Raw genomic sequence first — 19967 nt, 5'->3', positions numbered from 1 at the left:
ACTGGGTAAACGAAGGCTTGCCGGTGCGTTGATCTCCGCTCGCTTGGAGAAAAAAAAATGGCGATCGCTTCGCCGGAAGATCAGAGGAGAGAGCCAGGGGGAGGGACTTTGCAGAAACCACAACAATGGTAATGCACAGAACTTTCCTGCTAGTGTTGCAGATTGGTTGCAGGAGTGTAGCGCTTTCCAGAGGGTGAATCCACTTTTTGGGATTTCCCTGAAAGCGCTACAACGAAGCGCTTTTTGCGGATCGGTTTCAGGAGTGTTGCAGATTGTCAACGATGTTGTGCATAACGGCAAAACTGTAGTGATTTCAATTAGTAACCATTGTGCTATTTTGGACGAATGTGGAACGGCCCTGGGTTTTGCGACCATTGCGTCCCGTCCTGTGCATAAGCGGTTTGCTTAGCTTCTTCCTCCTCCGCGTTTTCCATGTGACCCGAAATCGCCGTTTCGGCGTACGTGCATAATGGGCCTATGAGGCGGTGCGTATATGAGCTTACCCAGCTGGGAGACCCGGGGCTCATTTGCCAGGTGGCCTGGGGCAGTCAAAGCAGGTTGCCACCTGGTGGCTCCCCGGCTTAGGTCGCTTCCCTTAGTGGCGTACTTCAGTAAGCAAAGGGATTTGCTCTCCCGGCTGGGAATGGTGCAGGCCCCCAGGGCGCCTCTGGACTCCATGGGTTGTTGCTGCAGTCTGCTGACTGCAAGGTCAGGCTCCCTCTCCCATGCTGTGCTCCCCGTGGGGAGATAATAAAGCTGTGGCCTTGTTTATCCCAACATTGGTGTCACGTCTTATTCCAGCATGTAATGCCCTCCTGCAAGTCAATATGCAAAGCCTGTCCAGGAACATTTTCCTCATGGAAAATGGCCTTACAGATTCACTGACCAGTTAGTGACTCAGAGCCATAAGAACAGCTAGTCCTGCCCAGTGAGCCAATGGATAAAAGCCCTCATCCCCTGACTGAATAGCTTGCCTGAATAGCTAAAGTAAATAAAGTTGAGACTGATTTACTACATGGCTGGCAACTTTCTACCCCTGGCTAATGACTGTAAGCATTCAAGCAGAAGGGGACGGGGAGGAGCCTGAGTTGGTGGGCCACTGCCTAATTCACCTAAGAACAATCCTCCACTGTTCTTGCAGGCCATATGAAAACCACGGAAATGTACTGTTCTGTAGATGCTTCTGTTTATTTTGTAAATATGTTCCCATACCGTAAGTTAGAGCCTCTTGTGGCGCAGAGTGGTAAGGCAGCCGTCTGAAAGCTTTGCCCATAAGGCTGGAAGTTCAATCCCAGCAGCCGGCTCAAGGTTGACTCAGCCTTCCATCCTTCCGAGGTCGGTAAAATGAGTACCCAGCTTGCTGGGGGGTAAACGGTCATGACTGGGGAAGGCACTGGCAAACCACCCCGTATTGAGTCTGCCATGAAAACGCTAGAGGGCGTCACCCCAAGGGTCAGACATGACTCGGTGCTTGCACAGGGGATACCTTTACCTTTACCTTTTACCGTAAGTTATGAGTATAGAGCATTAATTGAATTTTTTTTCTGCCCCATGCCATATTACTGAGAAAATTTGTATGTTCTCATATGATTATACTATTGAAAAGAGTCATGGGCAGCAGGGATTTCAATGTCATGGGGGCAGGGATTTCAATGTCTTATGTACTGATTTCACATATACATTTTGTAATACAAACCTTGTTTTAAAATATGTGAATGTGTGGGTGGAAATCTGACTTAAAGGTAGTCCAAAATATTAATCATATAAACTGTTTTTTTCCTAAATATATATGGAGCACTGCTGTCTCAGTCTTAGAGAGAGAAATCTTTACCGCATTCCAAACACATTGAAGAAATGAAAATAAAACAGAGGATGTTGACTGGTTTAATTTGCCTGTCCCCTCCTCACCCCCTGACTTCAAAAGGAAACTATACTGAAGAGGTATCTTTGCAAGTTCAGAAAATGTTTTTCCTCTTTCATCCATTTTCTATCATGTTTTGGCCTTTAATGTTATCTTTAATACCTGCAGGCCAAGTGGTATCATTTCATGTGGTGTCTGGATTGCTGAATGTCACTAAAAAAGGAGTGCCTCAGGACTCTGACCTAGGAATACTAGTGGCATGGAAAAGAAGATAATAAAGATAAGAGAAGAACACATAGGGGGGAAAGGAAGGCACTAGAAATTGTTCATGACACAGTCTTTCAAAGATACCTATTTTAAGGGCTTAGGAACGACAGCAAACACATCTGAGTCTACTCATTCTGTGTGACTTGTTCACTTGAGTATTGCTTTAGATAGGATAATGCCCAACAAATGGAAACATTCTCAAGGGGAGGTGTGGAGGCAAAGATAATGTAAAAGGTTAAATGTCTTCTTGCTTTCACAAAAGGAGTAATCACATTGCTTTGGGCAAAGATTTTCTTCAAATACATGAGTATCTGATACTTTTTCAAAGCAGGCAATGAAAATGGAAGTTGTTATGGGCCCCACAGTGTGTCTGGGACGCAAGTAACACAGCATCCTTGCTGAAGCTAAAAAGATCAGTATGGTGTAGAGTGTTGGACTGGAATCTAGGAGACCTGGGTTCAAATTCTTGCTGTGTCATGATGTTCATTTGATAACCTGGAAATCCTGTGCCCACTACTTTGAGACCATGATCAAAGAAGGATGGGACAGAAATGCAGTAAATGAGTATTAAGCCCTAGCTAGATTTCTTCATGGGTACCATCTCCAACTTTCATTTTGAACGTATCAAGAAATGTGATCCTTGTGCATCATATAATTATTTCCACAGGTGGTCCTCCAAAATATTTGTTAAGGAAGTGGATTGGTCCACATCCTTAATCCCTTAAGCATCTAATTTCAGAACGGAGAGAGACACATATGTACACTAGAACATTTATGCTTTTATGCATGGTGGTGATAAAGAAAAGCCAGAATGCATAAAGTGTCAGACTAGGATCTGGGAAACTAATATCTGAATCTCCACTTTGCCATGGAAGCTTGCTGGGTGACCTTGGACCAGTCACATGCTCTTAGCTAACCTCTCACCCAGAGTTGTTGTAAGGAGAGGAGAACCATTTAAACTAATTTTGGTCCCCATTTGCAGAAAAGGCAAGATATAAATAATGGAAATAAATAAATACTAGGGGCAAAGCCCGTTGTCTCCAAGAATACAACGGGCACTAGAGCTTGGCAGTGGGAAGGGGAAGGGGAGGAGTTGTCCAGTTTGTAAGGGCACGGGGTTGAATTTTGAGGCCTACTGCACAGGGTTGTTGTGCAGATGAAACAGGACACAAAAGAGCCAGTTTCCTCTGCAGAATAACGCTGTGCAGTGGCCTCAAACCTGCAGATAGTTGCAAAGAAGAAAGACACATGGCTTGGCTGTGTCTAACCCCCGGCCAGAGCAGTATTTTAAGTGAAAAGGGGCTTTTCTGTTTGGCAGAAGGGGAAAGTCCCCCCCCCTCAAAAGGAAGGCCCTCAGGCTCCCCTGCGTTGCTCTTGGAAAGGCCTCCTTCCCTCAGTCAGGGGCTGTTAGAGGCTCCTTCGCAGCAGGCCTGAAGGGAGGGAGGGGGAGGGATGGGCACACTCTGCAACCTCCGGCTAGCTCTGTCAGGGTTCTGAGGCAATTTGCAGTTGGACATGACAGTTAGAAGCAGTAGGTGCAAACTTAAATGGACTCCGGGGAATGGTAGAGGACAGGAAGGCCTGGAGGATCATTGTCCATGGGGTCGCGATGGGTCGGACACGACTTCGCACATAACAACAACAACAACATGACAGTTAGAACAGCCTTGGGGCAAAAAGGGCTGACGCAGCCTGTGTTCTCATCCCCCTTGGCAGCCCTACTGACCTCCTCTCCCTGCGGTGGTCAGGAGCAGACTGGCAACCAGACTGGGCTGGGTGAATGGAATTTTGGTCTGTCCTGGTGAGGGGCCAATAGGAAGGCACTTCGCGTGCCTCCCCATTGACTGCTTGGCCCTGGATGTACACTTGGAGGGCCCAATCAGGAGCCACTTCGCGGCTCCTGATTGGGCCCTCTGAGTTTTTATCCTGGACTGGGCCCGCCCTAACTCCTCCCCAGGTGGCCTTACCCTTTTATTTAACTGCAGGAGCGGTTAAAGATGTGTGACATTTGTGAGACATTTTGCTGTTCATTGGCTCCTGGTCAGATGGCAATATATGACATGACATTTGTTTGTATTTTATTTTATCAAAATATAATATATACACACTTCATTAAATAGACTATAGAAGTATTCGCTCTGCACATATTTCTAATTCTTGTTTTGTACTTGTGGCACATAGTACTTGCTTGTCTTATCGTAGGTTGATAGTCAGTGCCCCATAGCATCTGTAGGAGACAATATCATCTTGAGTTAGAATATCATCCCTGTGTATTTCCATATTGACTTTTCAATTTGCTGTCAATCTGATATCCAGTTTACTGTAATTGAGTGCGTGCTGAAGTATGATTTATTTGAAAATGATAATCAAATATTACCAGTATTACTGGATGTCAGAGGGAGTCCTGAATAATTAGCAAATACCTAATATATAACATTGAACTGCTACAGAAACATTTCACTCAGCATTTTATCTGTATGCCCATGGAGAGTGGGGCGTGAAAAGATTATTTTAAATGGGAGGCTAGATAGGATGGGAGGAGGTAGGGTTGTTAACCTCCAGGTGGTGTCTGGAGATCTCCTGAGATTACAACTGAATTCCAAGTGATAGAGTGCACTTGGAGAAAATGGGCACTTTGGAACGTGGTTTCTTAGGTCTTTTTCATTCATTTTCTGTTCTCACCAAAAAGTTGGCTGCATCAGACAAATCCAGATGTTTGAAGAAATGCCAGTGTCAGTGTTCTATCATCTTTTTCTAGGCTTTGGCATGTTGAGCAGAACAATTTGAGCATCCTACTTAATAGTCCTGCATGTTCTTGTCTTCCTTTGGCCATTATTATTATGGTTTCTTATGGTTTAAACCCGCATGTGTATAACATGGAATGTATATGTATATGTGTATATGTGTGTGTGTATATATATATATATATATATATATATATATATATATATATATATATATATATATATATATATATATATATATGTGTGTGTGTGTGTGTGTGTATGTGTAGATATAGATATTGATATAGATATAGATATAGATAAACTTCCAGTAAGTGGAAGTTTCAGTGTGAGATTACTAGTTGTCATATTTTTCTATGCATTTTAATGGCATTGCACATGCCTTTAGCATAGTGTTATTCTTCTGTCTCAACACAGATATGTCTAATTTTGAAAAAAGAATGACTGAACATGCGTAACTATCTGTAAACCTCTCCCCGAGCGGTATAAATAATTTGCTAAGGCTAAGGGGGGTGGGCCGAGTCCAGGATAGGAAACAGGGGCCATTGGTCCCTTGGTCCCGGACTGACAATCGGAGGGGACAATCGGAAGGCGTGAAGTGCCTTCCGATTGGGCCCTTACCATGACAGACAAGAGTTACATCCAGTCGGGAGGCACAAAGCGCCTCCCAACCCACCCTCCCAGCCCAGCCAGGGGCAATCTGGAGACATTTCTGCCAGTCTGCTCCTGACTACCGCAGTGAGAGGAGGTCAGTAGGGCTGCCAAGGGGGATGAGAACAGAGACTTGGACAGGCTGCACCAGCCCTTTTCACTCCAAGGCTGTCCTAACTGTCATGTCCAACTGCAAATTGCCTCAGAACACTGACAGAGCTGGCAGGGGGCTGGTGAGTGCACTCCCTCCCCCTCCCTTCAGGCCTGCTGCAAAGCAGCCTCTGACAGCTCCTGACTGGGGGGAGGGAGGCATTTCTGAGAACAATGCAGGGAAGCCTCAGGGCATGGGGGTGAGCACACCTTTTGAGGGGGGATTTCTCCTTCTGCTAAACGACTGACAGGGAGGCCACAGAAAAGTCCCCTCTCCTTTAAAATACTGCTCTGCCCGGGGGTTAGACATAGCCAAGCTATGTGTATTTCTTCTTTGCAACTCTCTGCAGATTTGAGGCCACTACACAGAGTTATTCTGCAGATGAAACTGCAGAGAAACGATAACAAAGAATTTGATCGTGGTAAGCATGACTAGAAAGCCTTTATGCTGAACTTCTCAGCATCCTTAAGGCTGACTTATTTTATAGGGTTATTGTGAAGACAAAATGGATGGGGGAAAAGTAATGTATGCTACTCTTACTGCAGGTGATATTGCTGACATTGGAACTCACACATAAAGACATAAGAGAAGCCATCCACTCCAACATTCTGTGTTACCATCAGGAAGTCCACCAAAAGGGAAATAGCTCCAGAAGCCCTCTCACTGTTGCCCCCCCCTCCGCAAGCACTTGAGAATACAGAGCATCACTGCCCTGTCCATACATTGTCGCTAATAGATATTGATGGATCTTTGCTCCATATGTTTACCTAATTTCTCAATTCCATGTATAATTTTGTAAACCTCTATCATGTCATTTCTTCAATCATTGTTTGACCCTGGAAGATCCCATCAAGTTATTGTTTTGGAGGCTGATACATCAGACTGCCCTGGGAGTCTGTACATTTCCCCTGTATTAAGTGTATCTAGCCACTATTTAATTTCTTTCTTTATTATTGAATTTCTTACCCGCCACTCTTGTGGCAGGTTACAACATATTAAACACAGTTTAAAAACCCCACAATAATAAAACCCCATTAAAACTCCATTAAAAAAAATCTCCATCATACAACTGTACCAAAATTAGCAAGATGGCGGCAAAAACCAATCCCTCCCCCCAAATGGTATACCTGCCATAGGGGGTAGCAGAGGGCTTATGCCCAACACTTGCAACCTAAACATCTTCATTTCTTAGATGCTGGTCTTATCAAATGGTTAATAAATGGGTAATAAATGAATATGTGTTGTGAGCTCGGGTTTGTTAAATGCAGCAAAAGGAATACAGTAACATTTCGTATCTCTCATCTTACTTTTAAAATTTCTCTCAAAAATTACTTGTACAATTTTTTGGGGGGTGGCAGAAATGTGTCAGTCCCAAAGTATTAGTTTTTATTGAAAGAATGTCTCAGATACACTAAACAGCAGATAAGAAAATCATATCAACTAAAAATGTAGGGACAAATATATATATATATATATAGTGACTCAATCAAGCCTGCCTCATTTGTATCAAGTTCATGTTACAGTGGAATACTTGGGAAACAATGTGGGAATTTCTCCAGCCTGTGGGTAGCTCCTTAATTCACTTCTAATGTTTCAGTAATAGCAAGAAATAATGGATTCAAGTCTCATCTTTGACTGGGTCTCAATCAGCACTGACCTTTCTTGTTATACTTCTGTTGAAATCTTTAATATTAGTTTGACTACTTGAGAAAATGATGGTACATTTCCCTGGAATTCATTCTAATCAAGCTCTAAATAATTTACATTGATAGTATATAGGCTATCTCTGTTTCTAAATGACAAACACATTAGTCAAGCCATTGATTCTCTGTGCTCATTTTATATTACTTGGTCTGGATCTTCCCAGGCTCTAGGGAGCAGAATAAATTTGCAGGATTTTAGGATTTCCTCAGCTACAGGCAACTATGTTTGAATCAATAACTTAACTTTGATCTGACTTTATTTTTCATGCTGGAAGATGGAATGCCACCACTAAATACTGTTGACTTGCATTTTGGGCACTGTGGGCTTAAGAAAGATGCGGACTCAAGACTTTGGCTTTAACAACAGGCCACAGTGTTTCTTAACACTTTAACCAAAGAGTGTTGGCAGGGCTGGGGAGGCGAGAGCCTGCACAATGTGGTAAGCCAACCACTTAACATCATAACCCTAACAGCATCCAGGGGAGTCTCCAGCTGACCCCCCGATCCCCTGCCATCAGGTCTTTCACCAGGGAGATATACCACCTGGGGTATATACTTCCATTGGCCCACCCCAGGCCATCTGGCCCTGCGAACCTCTTTACCTTCCTCAGCCAGGGTCAAGCTGGTTTGCAGCCTGCCACCACTTCCCTATGTGGTAGAGTCAGGTACCCCTGACCTGACTTCCTCCATCAAAGCAGGCTCCTCCCTGTGCCACTTTCCGCCTTCTGCAACATACAATATCAAAACCTTTCAAACAAGACTCCAACTTGTAACTTTAACAGAAAAACATCAATAACTTGGTGAGTGGGAAACACTTAGCTCGGCCATAGGGTGGACTTTGAGCACATGGCTCTTTATATAGCTGCATGCCTGCTCCCCCTCCCCTCAGGTACATGGTGCAAACTCATCATGTCTGCCCCTGCCGTGCATGACTCCACCTGCCCTCTGCCATGTCAATAGTGGCCCGGGAAAGTCCCAACCGTGTTTTCTCATAAGCGGCCCACACCAACATTTCATAGAATTCAGTTATCTCTCTTATTAGGCACTGCAAACCTCAATGTGATGAGGTACCAAAGGGTGTTAGGCTCCTCCCATACTGGTGCATTTAGATGTTGTGCTGCTAGAGTCTCTTGACTCTTCAGAATAGGAAAGAGGGGCACAGGGTTGCACAACCCAAATCCTCCCTCTCTTCTTCCTGAAGCAATGTCTCTCCAAAGTATAACATAGATGATGAAGAAAAGGCTGAACTGCTTAACTCCTATTTCTCTTCAGTCTTCTCTTGTGAGGGAAATAGTGCTCAATGTGGCAAAAATGTAACACAACAGGGGGGATGGGAATGGTGGCCTAGGATCACTGTGGGGACACTCCATAAACACCTAGTTTCTTTAAATGTAACAAAGTCTTCTGGGCCAGATGAATTGCATCCAAGGGTACTAAAAGAACTTGCAGATGTAATTTCTGAACCTCTGTCCATTCTTTTTGACACTTCTCAGAGAACAGGTGAGGTGCCTGATGATTGGAGGCAGGAAAATGTTGTCCCCATCTTCAAGAAAGGGAGAAAGAAGGATCCGGGTAACTTTTGACCCATCAGCTTGACATCTGTAGCTGGCAAAAATTTGGAAAAAATCCTCAAACAGCCAGTCCTTGAACAGCTGGAACAGAGAGCTGTGATTTCCAGGACTCAGCACGGGTTTCACAAGAACAAGTCATGTCAGTCCAACCTTATCTCTTTTTCAAGAGAGTGACTACCTTGCTGGATCAGGGGAATCCTGTAAACATTGTTTATCTGGATTTCAGTAAAGCTTTTAATAAAGTTCTATATGATATTCTTGCTGACAAGCTGGTAAAAATTGGTATGGATCCTAATTCTGTCAGGTGGATTGATAACTGGTTGACTGATTGTACCCAAAAGGTACTTGTTAATAGTTCAGCATCCTCTTGGAGAAGACTGACAAGTGGAGTGCCCCATGGATCTGTCCTGGGACCTGTGTTGTTCAACATTTATATAAATCACTTGGAAGAGGGATTAGAAGGGATACTTATTAAATTTGCAGGTGATACTAAACTGAGAGGGGTAGCAAACACAACAGAAGACAGAAGACAGGATGATCTCTCTCTCTCTCTCTCTCTCTCTCTCTCTCTCTGTGTGTACACACACACACACACACACACACACACTCATATATATATATATATGCTGTTATCTCTGAGCCTCAGCCCCTCAAAGTCTACTATTCCATCCTGCGCCTGTAAAAAATACAATATATATATTGTTGTTCTTCTATATATTTGTGAAACAGCATAGGGGGTGGGATGTGTCCAGCTGTCCAAGTGAGAATGGGGCCAATCAGGGTGCAGCCAACTTTGCCCTGATTGGTCCTGCCCCTGCAGCTCCCACCCTCTGTCCCTGGACTCTAGCCTCTTTGTTCTCAGATGCCTTAGTGCCTGGAGCCAGCAGCAGGTAAGGGGAGAGGGCCCAGGGCAAAGGGTCATGGTGGAAGGCTTGCTAACAAGGGCCTCTTGGCCTGCTATATAGCTTTTTCTGATGCACATGAGATTACACTCTGAGTACAGAACTTAATGATAGCGAAGAGTGGTGACATAGGAATTGGTCTCCAAAAAGGATAAAATTTACACATTACAGATCCCACTCAACCATTCTGCTACACATTATAGTTCTATATACAGTAGGTATATTTCTATATAGAGTGTATTATCATAATCTTGACCACTGAGGAAGACCCGGAAGGGTCAAAACGCGTTTGGTCCTTGGTTATATGTGCTGTTAGTTCAGTATAGTTTTTAAGAAGTTTTTATTCTGTTTTTAATTGTGCACTACAATAAATAATTAACAAGTTTTACATTATTTTTATTGTTCAGCTCAACTTTTGAGTTCCTATGCCATGCAGGGCCACCCAACATGGATTGGTCATAGTGGAGAACTCTAACAAAACTGGATAAGGAAATGGCAAACCACTCCAGTATCTTTGCCATGAAAACACAATGGACAGTACCAAAAGGCAAAACGATATTATGCCGGGGGATGAGCAGACGGCTAGTACGAGTAGCACCAGAATGAATGAAGCGACTGGGCCAAAGCCAAAAGGACGCTCAGTTGTGGAGGTAACTTGTGGCGAAAAGTCAGTCTGAGGCTGTAAAGACTTTTATTCCATAGGAACCTGGAACATCAGATCCATGAATCAAGGCAAGCTGGACGTGGTCAAACAAGAGATGACAAGACTGAACATCAACATTTTAGGAATTAGTGAACTCAAATGGACAGGAATGGGTGAATTTAATTCAGATGACCATCAGGTATACTACAGTGGGCAAGAATCTTGCAGAAAAAATGGAGTAGCCTTCATAATCAATAAGAGAGTAGGAAAAGCAGTATTGGGATATAATCCCCAAAATGACAGAATGATCTCAGTTCGAATCCAAGGCAAACATTCAACATCACAGTAATACAGGTCTATGCCCCAACCACTGTTGCTGAAGAGGATGAAGTTGACCAGTTCTATGAAACCCTACAACACCTAGAAGCAACACCCAAAAATGATGTGCTTATCATCATGGGGGATTGGAATGCTAAAGTAGGAAGCCAAAAGATAACCGGGATAACAGACAAGTTTGGCCTTGGAGTACAAAATGAAGCAGGGCACAGGCTGGTAGAATTTTGTCAAGAGAATAAAATGGTCATAGCAAACACTGTTTTCCAACAGCCCAAGAGACAACTCTACACATGGACAACACAGACGGTCTACACAGAAATCAGATTGGCTATGTGCTCTGCAGCCAAAGATGGAAAAGTTCTATCCAGTCAATAAAAACAAGACCAGGAGCTGATTGTGGTTCAGATCATGAGCTTCTTGTTGCAAAATTTAGGCTTAAGTTGAAGAAAGTAGGGAAAAGCACTAGGCCACTCAGGTATGAACTAAATCATATCCCTGACGAATATTCAGTAGAGGTGACAAATAGATTTAAGGAATTAGATCTGATAGATAGAGTGCCTGAAGAACTATGGACGGTGGTTCGCAACATTGTACAAGAGGTAGCAACTAAAACCATCCCAAAGAAAAAGAAATGCAAGAAATCAAAATGGCCGTCTGAGGAAGCTTTACAAATAACTAAGTAGAGAAGCGAAGAGAAAGGCAAGGGAGAAAGAGAAAGATACACCCAACTGAATGCAGAATTCCAGAGAAAAGCTAGAAGAGATAAGAATGCCTTCTTAAATGAACAGTGCAAACAAATAGAAGAAAACAATAGAATGGGGAGGACCAGAGATCTTTTCAAGAAAATTGGAGATGTGAAGAGAATGTTTCATGCAAAGGTGGATATGTTAAGGGACCAAAATGGTAGGGACCTCACAGAAGCAGAAGAGATTTTAAAAAGGTGGAAAAATTATACAGAAGAACTATGCAAGAGCGAGCTTAAAATCCCTGATAACCACAATGGGGTAGTTACTGACCTGGAGCCAGACATCCTGGAATGTGAAGTCAAATGGGCCTTAGGAAGTCTGAGCAACAATAAAGCTAGTGGTGGTGACAGAATTCTAGTTGAACTATTCAAAATATTAAAAGACGTTGTAGTAAAAGTGCTACACTCAATATGCCAGCAAATTTGGAAAACTCAACAATGGCCACAGGATTGGAAAAGGTCAGTTTACATTCCAATCCCAAAGAAGGGCAATGCATAGGAGTATGTTATTAGCTTGGCAACTGCTTTTCCTTCCATTGTGCAATCCTGAGATTGCTGTACTGATGGATTCTGTTCTGCTGCCAGACACTGTTATGCAAAATCAAGCTGTATTGTGTTATGAATGGATATGTTATCATTTGCAATTTGCCCACCTCTTTAAATCAAAGTTATAGCTTTCAGGGTTCAGAGCAGCAGAACAAAGGAGAAATTGAACTCTTTTATCTTAATCGTTACTTTTAACTATAAATTGAAACATATTCCTTCATTGCTACAGTTCCTGTGGAGAATTTGTCAACTCTGTTGAGTGCTAAGAAAATTTATTTGGGGGTGATGGTAAAGGGCAGATGTACGAGGTGATTTGAAAGCTGTTAAAATCTGTTCAAGTGTTTTGAGACAAACCAAATGAACAAACACATCTTGGATTTATTAACATACAACAAAATGCACTCTTTGCACAATAGGTGCCAATATTGATAGTGGCACGGTGTTTTGAAAGACATTATTGAATTTTTAAATATATCCACAGTGAAGGCTAAGCTAGTGCTCCATCAGTTTCTTACCTCTTCGTATAATGAAGCAGAGGTGGTTTTAGAAAGAATCCAAATGGTCTATGAAATATTGATTTAAGACCCACATGCCATAATTAAACTTTAGTCAGGGACAGTGTGGTTTGTTTTCGAATGAAGGGGGAAAAAAAATAAGCATCCATTAACACCAAGGACCTTAGCTTTCACTTAAGTCACAAGAAAGTATAACCTGAAATAATTGCTATAGGAGACTAGGAAACGATGGAATTCAGGTAAGCTGTTATTCAGCTTTTCCTGTTGGGGCTGGTAACAGCTCTGTTGAGGTTATTGGTGCAGTTAGATAATTTCAGACATTGGATTTAATAGGTCCTTTTAAGATGGCAACATATACCTTTAAATATGACACTACAGCCTGCTTTTGTGATGCTCTGGTAAGGCCATGAGCCAGGATCTTGGACTTCCACAGTAAAGACGGAGAGCATCACTAAGGAACTTTTCAATTCAGGAAGAGGGAAATAGTTTAACTTTTCCCTCAGTGCACATGAATGCTTTCTGGTTGCTTTCTAATCTTAAATAGAAATTTTAACATACAGAAGATAATGTCTCGTAGCTTTTACTTGCCTTCCAGTGTCCCTCATCTTATATGTGCATATGGATTTTGTGCCTGGAGAACATTCTTGGATTGCTATGTTTGCAGCTTAAAAAAAAGATTCATATGCCAACACAAGATAATACAGTTTGCAGAAGAGCAGTCTCATGGAGTGGAAGGTATTGTGTAATTGTACTATTTTTTTCTTTCCACCTGAAATGTGAAGCAAACAACTTTTATGCAAACTGCAGATAGCAAACTATGAACCACTCTGTTTTGTGAACTGCAAACAGAAATCAAAGCTATTTAGTGTATTTTCTCAATAGCTGCCACCTGTTAGGTGCAGGTTGGGGAACCAGTTGCTATATCTGGTGTCAGCAAGACAGTACATTGTTGTTATGCCTTGGCACATAAATACCTCCAATACCCCATAAATCAAACATAATCCCACAGGTATTAAAAACTGCTGGTTGCAGAAAAGGGGGAAAATGTGTAACCCTCAAAGGAATTATCCTTCACATTCTGAAAAGTCAAGTTACAAGTGAACTCTGATAATCTTGGAGAGATTATCACACATTGAATTTCACAGAGTAAATTTATCAAACAACTTTGTGTGCTGAACTGCAAAAGACCAAAGTCAAGGAATGGCTGTTCCAATCAAAGGAAGATTGTATTCCATTGTCAGGTTTGAAATAAATTATTTAGGATAAAATAGCTTCCAGTTCAGAAGAACTATTTAAAACTATTTACAATCATGTAACATTGCAGCAGATAATCAGGATGTACATTTGGAATAAAGCTAATCAAATTCCCTGGTTGTGGGGTTGGTGGGTATATTCTGTTTCTATTTTTAAAATGAAACATGTAGGCAGAGATAGGGTTGACACCACCGCAGATCCTCTCTGTACTCCATTCCATTGTCCAATGCATTTAATTTTTTCCAAGGCTTTTTCAACCTTTTGAGTGTGGAAGTACCCCTGGAATTTTTTTCAGACTTTCAGGCATGCTGGAAGTGATGTCAGCTAGCTATGCAACACTGCCATGCTCCTAGAAACACCACAACTCCTTGTCAGGCCCTCCTATCAAGTCCCAGAGCTTGCCGGGGCCTGGCTCAGTCTAGTGTTGGGCTGTGGGTAGGTTCTAGACTGAGACCCTAAGTTAAAACAAAAACACTCCTGTCATTCATCAAGCTGCCACCAACACAGGTCAACTGAAAGTGATAGGAGCCTCAGCTGGCAAAGTGTTGAATGTCTGGGGACTCTCCCCTTTCTATCCCATCCAGGCCCATCATTGACTATTTTGGGGGAAGGGGATCAGACTATCCAGTTGCTAGGTTTGTGTCTGGTGATCATCAGATCATGTGCCATTTAGTCTGACTCTTCAGAAAACGCAGGCTGCTGTTGGTGGCATCCTGTGTGTATGGAAGTATCCAGCCTAGTGGCTAGTCAGTGAAATCCTGTTTGTATATGTAAACTTTAAAGAGAATTCAAAACACACTTTGAAGCCATAACTCCCCCCCCCCCTTTGAAATAATGCAGAACTTCAAGCAAATGCTCTAAAACAGATTTCACATGCTAATTATTAGTATTAGGTTATCTTCTTTAACTTATTCATAATATTTACTTATAATTTGATTTATATCCCACCACTTCCATAGCCAGCTATTGGTAGATAACACGTTTATTAAAAGTGTGGGATTCTATTAATTTATTCTTCCCATAAACAAACTCATAAAATCCCACACTCCTGGCAGTGGAATGAAATACCCTCCCCTACTCAGCAGAGGGTGTATAGATGCCTCAGGGGGGAAGGTTAATAGGGAGCAATGTGATGACCCTGTTCTCTTGTTGGGTCCGGCAGGGGGGGGGGATCTGAACTGCCCTGGCCTCAACCAAACACCTGGCAGAAGAGCTCCATCTTATAGGCCATTGACAGATTTGGTTTTGATGGCAGCACAGAATACTCAGGAATTATTCTTAGGTGTCTTGGTCTGAGAAACCTGCTTGTTGAAGTACTTTAGCCATGAAAATTGTGCATCAGTTGATTTCTTAGACTGGATGATGAACTGATATAGAAATATATTTTTTATTTAGAAAATATATATGCTGCCTCTCCAGAGAACATGCCAATTACTTCTAGGTGTGGACAAATAGGCTGTTTACTCACTGGTGAAGAAAATGTGTTATGCATGTTCCCTGAGATAATTTATTTCTTTATCCATTTTTCACATATACTTAGGTCAGTAAATTCTCCCCTGGACCTATCCTAATGTTCCTGTTTTTATTTGTGAAAGGAAGCAGTAAGTTTGTATTATTAAGCAGTAATTTTTTTAAAAAAATCAAGAAACTGACATTAGGATGACTATTTTGTGCAGCTCTTAGGTAATTTGCAAGGGTGCTTGATCATTCTTGAGGCCAATAGGAATGTGAGAACTTCAACATGGATATGATCTCTGGATGCTCAAATTCCACATGTTCATTAAGGCGAGCCACTATTCTGGATCTTTTCATTGATGGTATTGGATATGTGACTTGCCAGGAACCCTTGAGGTTGAGCAAAAGAATATACTAAATGTTAAAATGCAAATATTTATTACTATTCATGTGCACATTTAAAATGTTTTAAAACATCAATATTAATTACACACTATTGCACAGAAAGAGCCTCTTGTGGCGCAGAGTGGTAAGGCAGCTGTCTGAAAGCTTTGCCCATGAGGCTGGGAGTTCAATCCCAGCAGCCGGCTCAAGGTTGACTCAGCCTTCCATCCTTCCGAGGTCGGTAAAATGAGTACCCAGCTTGCTGCTGGGGGGGTAAACGGTAATGACTGGGGAAGGCACTGGCAAACCACCCCATATTGAGTCTGCCATGAAAACGCTAGAGGGCGTCACCCCAAGGGTCAGACATGACTCGGTGCTTGTACAGGGGATACCTTTACCTTTACTTATTGCACAGAGCCAATACATATTGACTCATGGATAAAGCGACCTAATACAAAGAACCAAATGCATTTCAGGCCCTCTTGGTGTCCTCCTCAGTGGTTTGATATTTAAATGCACTGATATGATGTTGCACTAGGGACTGTAATATGGTAAAAGGAATTCAAAGAAGGGGCTCCTGCTAGTATAAAATGTCTCAAGATCTCTCTCTCTAGGAGCACCACATGCAAAATATTTATTTTTCAAAGTTTGTGTGAAATCACATTATACCTGCACAGTAGCTGGCTTTTCGACAGTGTTATGGAATGGCTGTTTCATGAAAACTTATACAATGAGTGGCGTTTTCTACATTGAGGATTTACTGGAGTACATAAATTGAAAGTAGTGTTTTTATAACTCTGTTGAGAGAAGTATTGTTCATAATTTTTGAAGAGTAGCAAAACGTTATGATGTACTTTTGCCATCTACCTTGGTTTTTATTAAGTGGTTTACTGAACTGTGAGAGAGATTAAATTTAAGAAGCTCACAAGGAAGACTGTCAGAGTGGCTCACCAGATCAGGAACCCCTGACTGGAGCTCAGTACAATATGAACCTACACTTTGCAGCTGAGCAGAACATGAAGATGTTTCAAGAAGGAATGTTTGTCCCTGATAAAGCACTTTGCATGATGCGGTTTCTCAATTTTCCCATGAAGATTACACATATTAACTTTCTTTTGTAGGCTGCATCACTAATATCATCTGCATGTTGCATAAATGCTTTTATCATGTATTTACATAACTAAAATTGACTTGCTGGAAAAAAAATCACCTCAAACTGAGCTGCTTCCTGATACAACAGAGGTTTTCTTCCAGCCCTTGCTATCATTGTCTCATTGAATGAGCAGGGCTTGATAACTAGTCATTATTACACAGAACACAGAACATTTCCTTATTTACTTAGGTCAGAAAAATACATGGTAAAAGAATGTTACTAAAGTGGGGACTCTGTCTGCCCACCAATCATTACTGATATATTCTATTAGGGTCATATGCTGTAGGTTGTGCATCCTGATGGAGCTTCTTGGAATCTACTACTGTCATTACATCTACTACTGTCATTACATCCCTCCTTAAAATATGTATCTGTAGGGCTGGCCACTGTTACTCCAATTTTAAATAATATACACAGTTTAATATAATATTCATTGTAGCATACACCACATATACTTACCTCTAGTTATTCAAATAATTTATTGTTGAACAGCCAATAGAAATTATACCCCACCAACCCACCTTGGTCCAACATTCCATCCACAGTCAAGTCAAGTTTATTTATATGGTCACAGACCAGAATGTAGATTAAATTTTAAAACTTCTAGACAATATAATAATTTAAAATTGTCAATGAAATTAGCTAAAAGGATGTGGTGATAGTGGTTGTAAATATTTATGTTTCTGGCAGGCTTGAATCATCTGGGCGTAAAATTTTGCTATCTGCAATGAAGTAATGAAGTATCCCTGAGTAATTCTTTGGACCAATCTGCTTTGGTTTGTTATGTCTAGAAGTGCTTGGATAAGCTTGCTGTGTGCTGTAGAAGACAAAGGGCAGTGGAAGAAGATGTGTTCCATTGTTTCTATCTCCCTTAATGGCTGGGTGCACAATCTCTGAGACTGGAATTCTTTTTTATCTGCCCTCCAGAAATGCTGTAGACATGGCCGGGCATCTTGCCATTCTATCCACCAAAGTTTATTAGCTTTCAATAGGTCTAGCTGCTGAATAATGTAGAGCTTGTATAGCTATGGCTTTATTTATGTTTTATTTTACAAAATGTATATCCTGCCTTTCTGAACATGTGAGTGTCATTAATGTATGTTTTAAGAAATCAAAGCTGATTCCAGGAGGGATGGTATAGAAAGTATTAATATTGTTGCTATAATAATAATATCACAACATCCAGGTAAAACAAAAAAAGAGCTAAAATGCAAAGACATATGAACAACAATTAAAATATTGATAAGGAATGCCACTGAGGGAATGCCAAATGAAACAAAAAAAGTCTTCACTGGCTGGCAGAAGATTGCAACAGAAGGCAGAGAAATATCACTGGGGGAGAGAGTTCCAGATTGTTGTGCCATGACTGAGAAAGCCGTCTTTGAGGTTGTTACCTGCCTAATTTCGAAAAGAGGTGGTACTCTATACAGGGCCTCTGAAGATGACCAAAACAGTCAGGTAGGTTCATAAATGCCCTTCAGGTTTCTTGGTATCAAATATTATAGAGTTGTAAAGTTCAGAGCCTCTTGTGGCACAGGGTGGTAAGGCATCCGACATGCTGTCTGAAGCTCTGCCCATGAGGCTGGGAGTTCAATCCCAGCAGCTGGCTCAAGGTTGACTCAGCCTTCCATCCTTCCGAGGTCAGTAAAATGAGTACCCAGCTTGCTGGGGGGTAAAACGGTCATGACTGGGGGAGGGAATGTCAAACCACCCTGTATTGAGTCTGCCAAGAAAGCAATAGCAGGCATCACCTTAAGGGTCAAACATGACTCGGTACTTGCACAGGGGATACATTTACCTTTACCTGCCTTTAAAGGTCAGAATAAGCTCCTTGAATTGTGCCCTGAAACAAATAGAAATCCTGAGTAGATGGGTCAAGAATAGACTGATATGGTCTGTATGTTCCATTCTAGTCAATATCCTGGTTGCAGTATTCTGCATCAATTGCAAGTTTCCAAACTCTTCTCAGTGGCAGACCCATATAGAGTGCATTGAAGTAAGCTAACCCTGGTGGGAAAAGAGCATGCACCACAATAGTCAGATCTTTTCTGCCTAGGCTGCAGCTGGCTAATCAATTGAAGCTAGTAACAGGCACTCCTGGCTTTGCCTGCCACCTGTTTATGTAGTAGTAGTTTTGGCTCCAAAAGCACCTCTTGACTACACACCTGTTCCTTCAAAGGAATTGCAACCCCATCCAGAATGGCTGACATATTACGTTTTGGATTTGACTTTTCACTTAACAGTAGCATTTTCATCTTGTCAAAATGGAGGTTTGAGGGACCCTGCAGGCTAAAGACCACTTACTGAAGCCTACCCTTCAGGACTGGAACCAGCACAAAATGGGGCCTTCCAATCTCAGCTTGAAAGAGAAGCCCAGAAGGATACCATGATCAATGATACTGAAAGCCACCAAGAGGTCCAGGAGAATCAATAGAGTTATATGTCCTCTATCCATCTCCCAGCAAAATTCATCTATCAAGTTGACCAAGGCTGTTTCAGTCCCCTAACAAGGAGTGAAACCAGATTGGAAAGGATCTAAACTATTTACCTCATCCAAAAGACAAGCTTGAAGATGTCCAATCACAATCCATTCAATCACCTTGCTCAAGAATGACACACTGGTGACTAGTTGATGGTTACTGAACTCTCTTGGGTCCAGGGAAGGCAGGGTTACCAAGCCTCCCATTATGGTGGAAGGCCTCCTACCATCAACTCTGGTTGCCTGTTATCACTCAAAGTAGTAGTGGGAGAAAATTTTAAAAGGTATTGCAGAGGTAAATATTAGTGCTGCTTTGGTTTCCTTAATAACAACTAATTATGAATTGCACTCTGTATATGCTCTGTAAAAATATCCTATATTTTATCAGCTTTTAAAATTACATTATCAAATATGTCCTATTTTTTATTATTTCATGAGATTCCCCCGCAAAGCTACGCATGAATTGTGTAGGGGCTGTATACCTATAGAAATGTATTTCCCTCTGCACCAATTTCTTCCTTTATCTATAAATGAATATGCTACTATGGCTGTATATGAAATGCCACTAAGTTGTAGACAATTTATGGCTACCCCAGCAAGGGGCTTT

General features: G+C 41.8%; 1 long non-coding RNA gene across 1 annotated transcript; it reads left to right on the top strand.

The window, feature by feature from the left end:
- Window positions 1–1793: 1793 nt before the first annotated feature.
- Window positions 1794–19637, top strand: LOC143841812 (uncharacterized). Its single transcript, XR_013232856.1, has 3 exons — window positions 1794–1941; window positions 18068–18339; window positions 19125–19637. It is a non-coding gene; the product is annotated as an uncharacterized LOC143841812 (long non-coding RNA).
- The last annotated feature ends 330 nt before the right edge of the window (window positions 19638–19967 follow it).

Source organism: Paroedura picta, chromosome 7 (assembly GCF_049243985.1).
Source record: "Paroedura picta isolate Pp20150507F chromosome 7, Ppicta_v3.0, whole genome shotgun sequence".
In the NCBI taxonomy this organism is placed as follows: Eukaryota; Metazoa; Chordata; class Lepidosauria; order Squamata; family Gekkonidae; genus Paroedura; species Paroedura picta.
The sequence above is the reverse complement of the archived record's forward strand: the minus strand, read 5'-3'. Positions and strand labels throughout refer to the sequence as shown.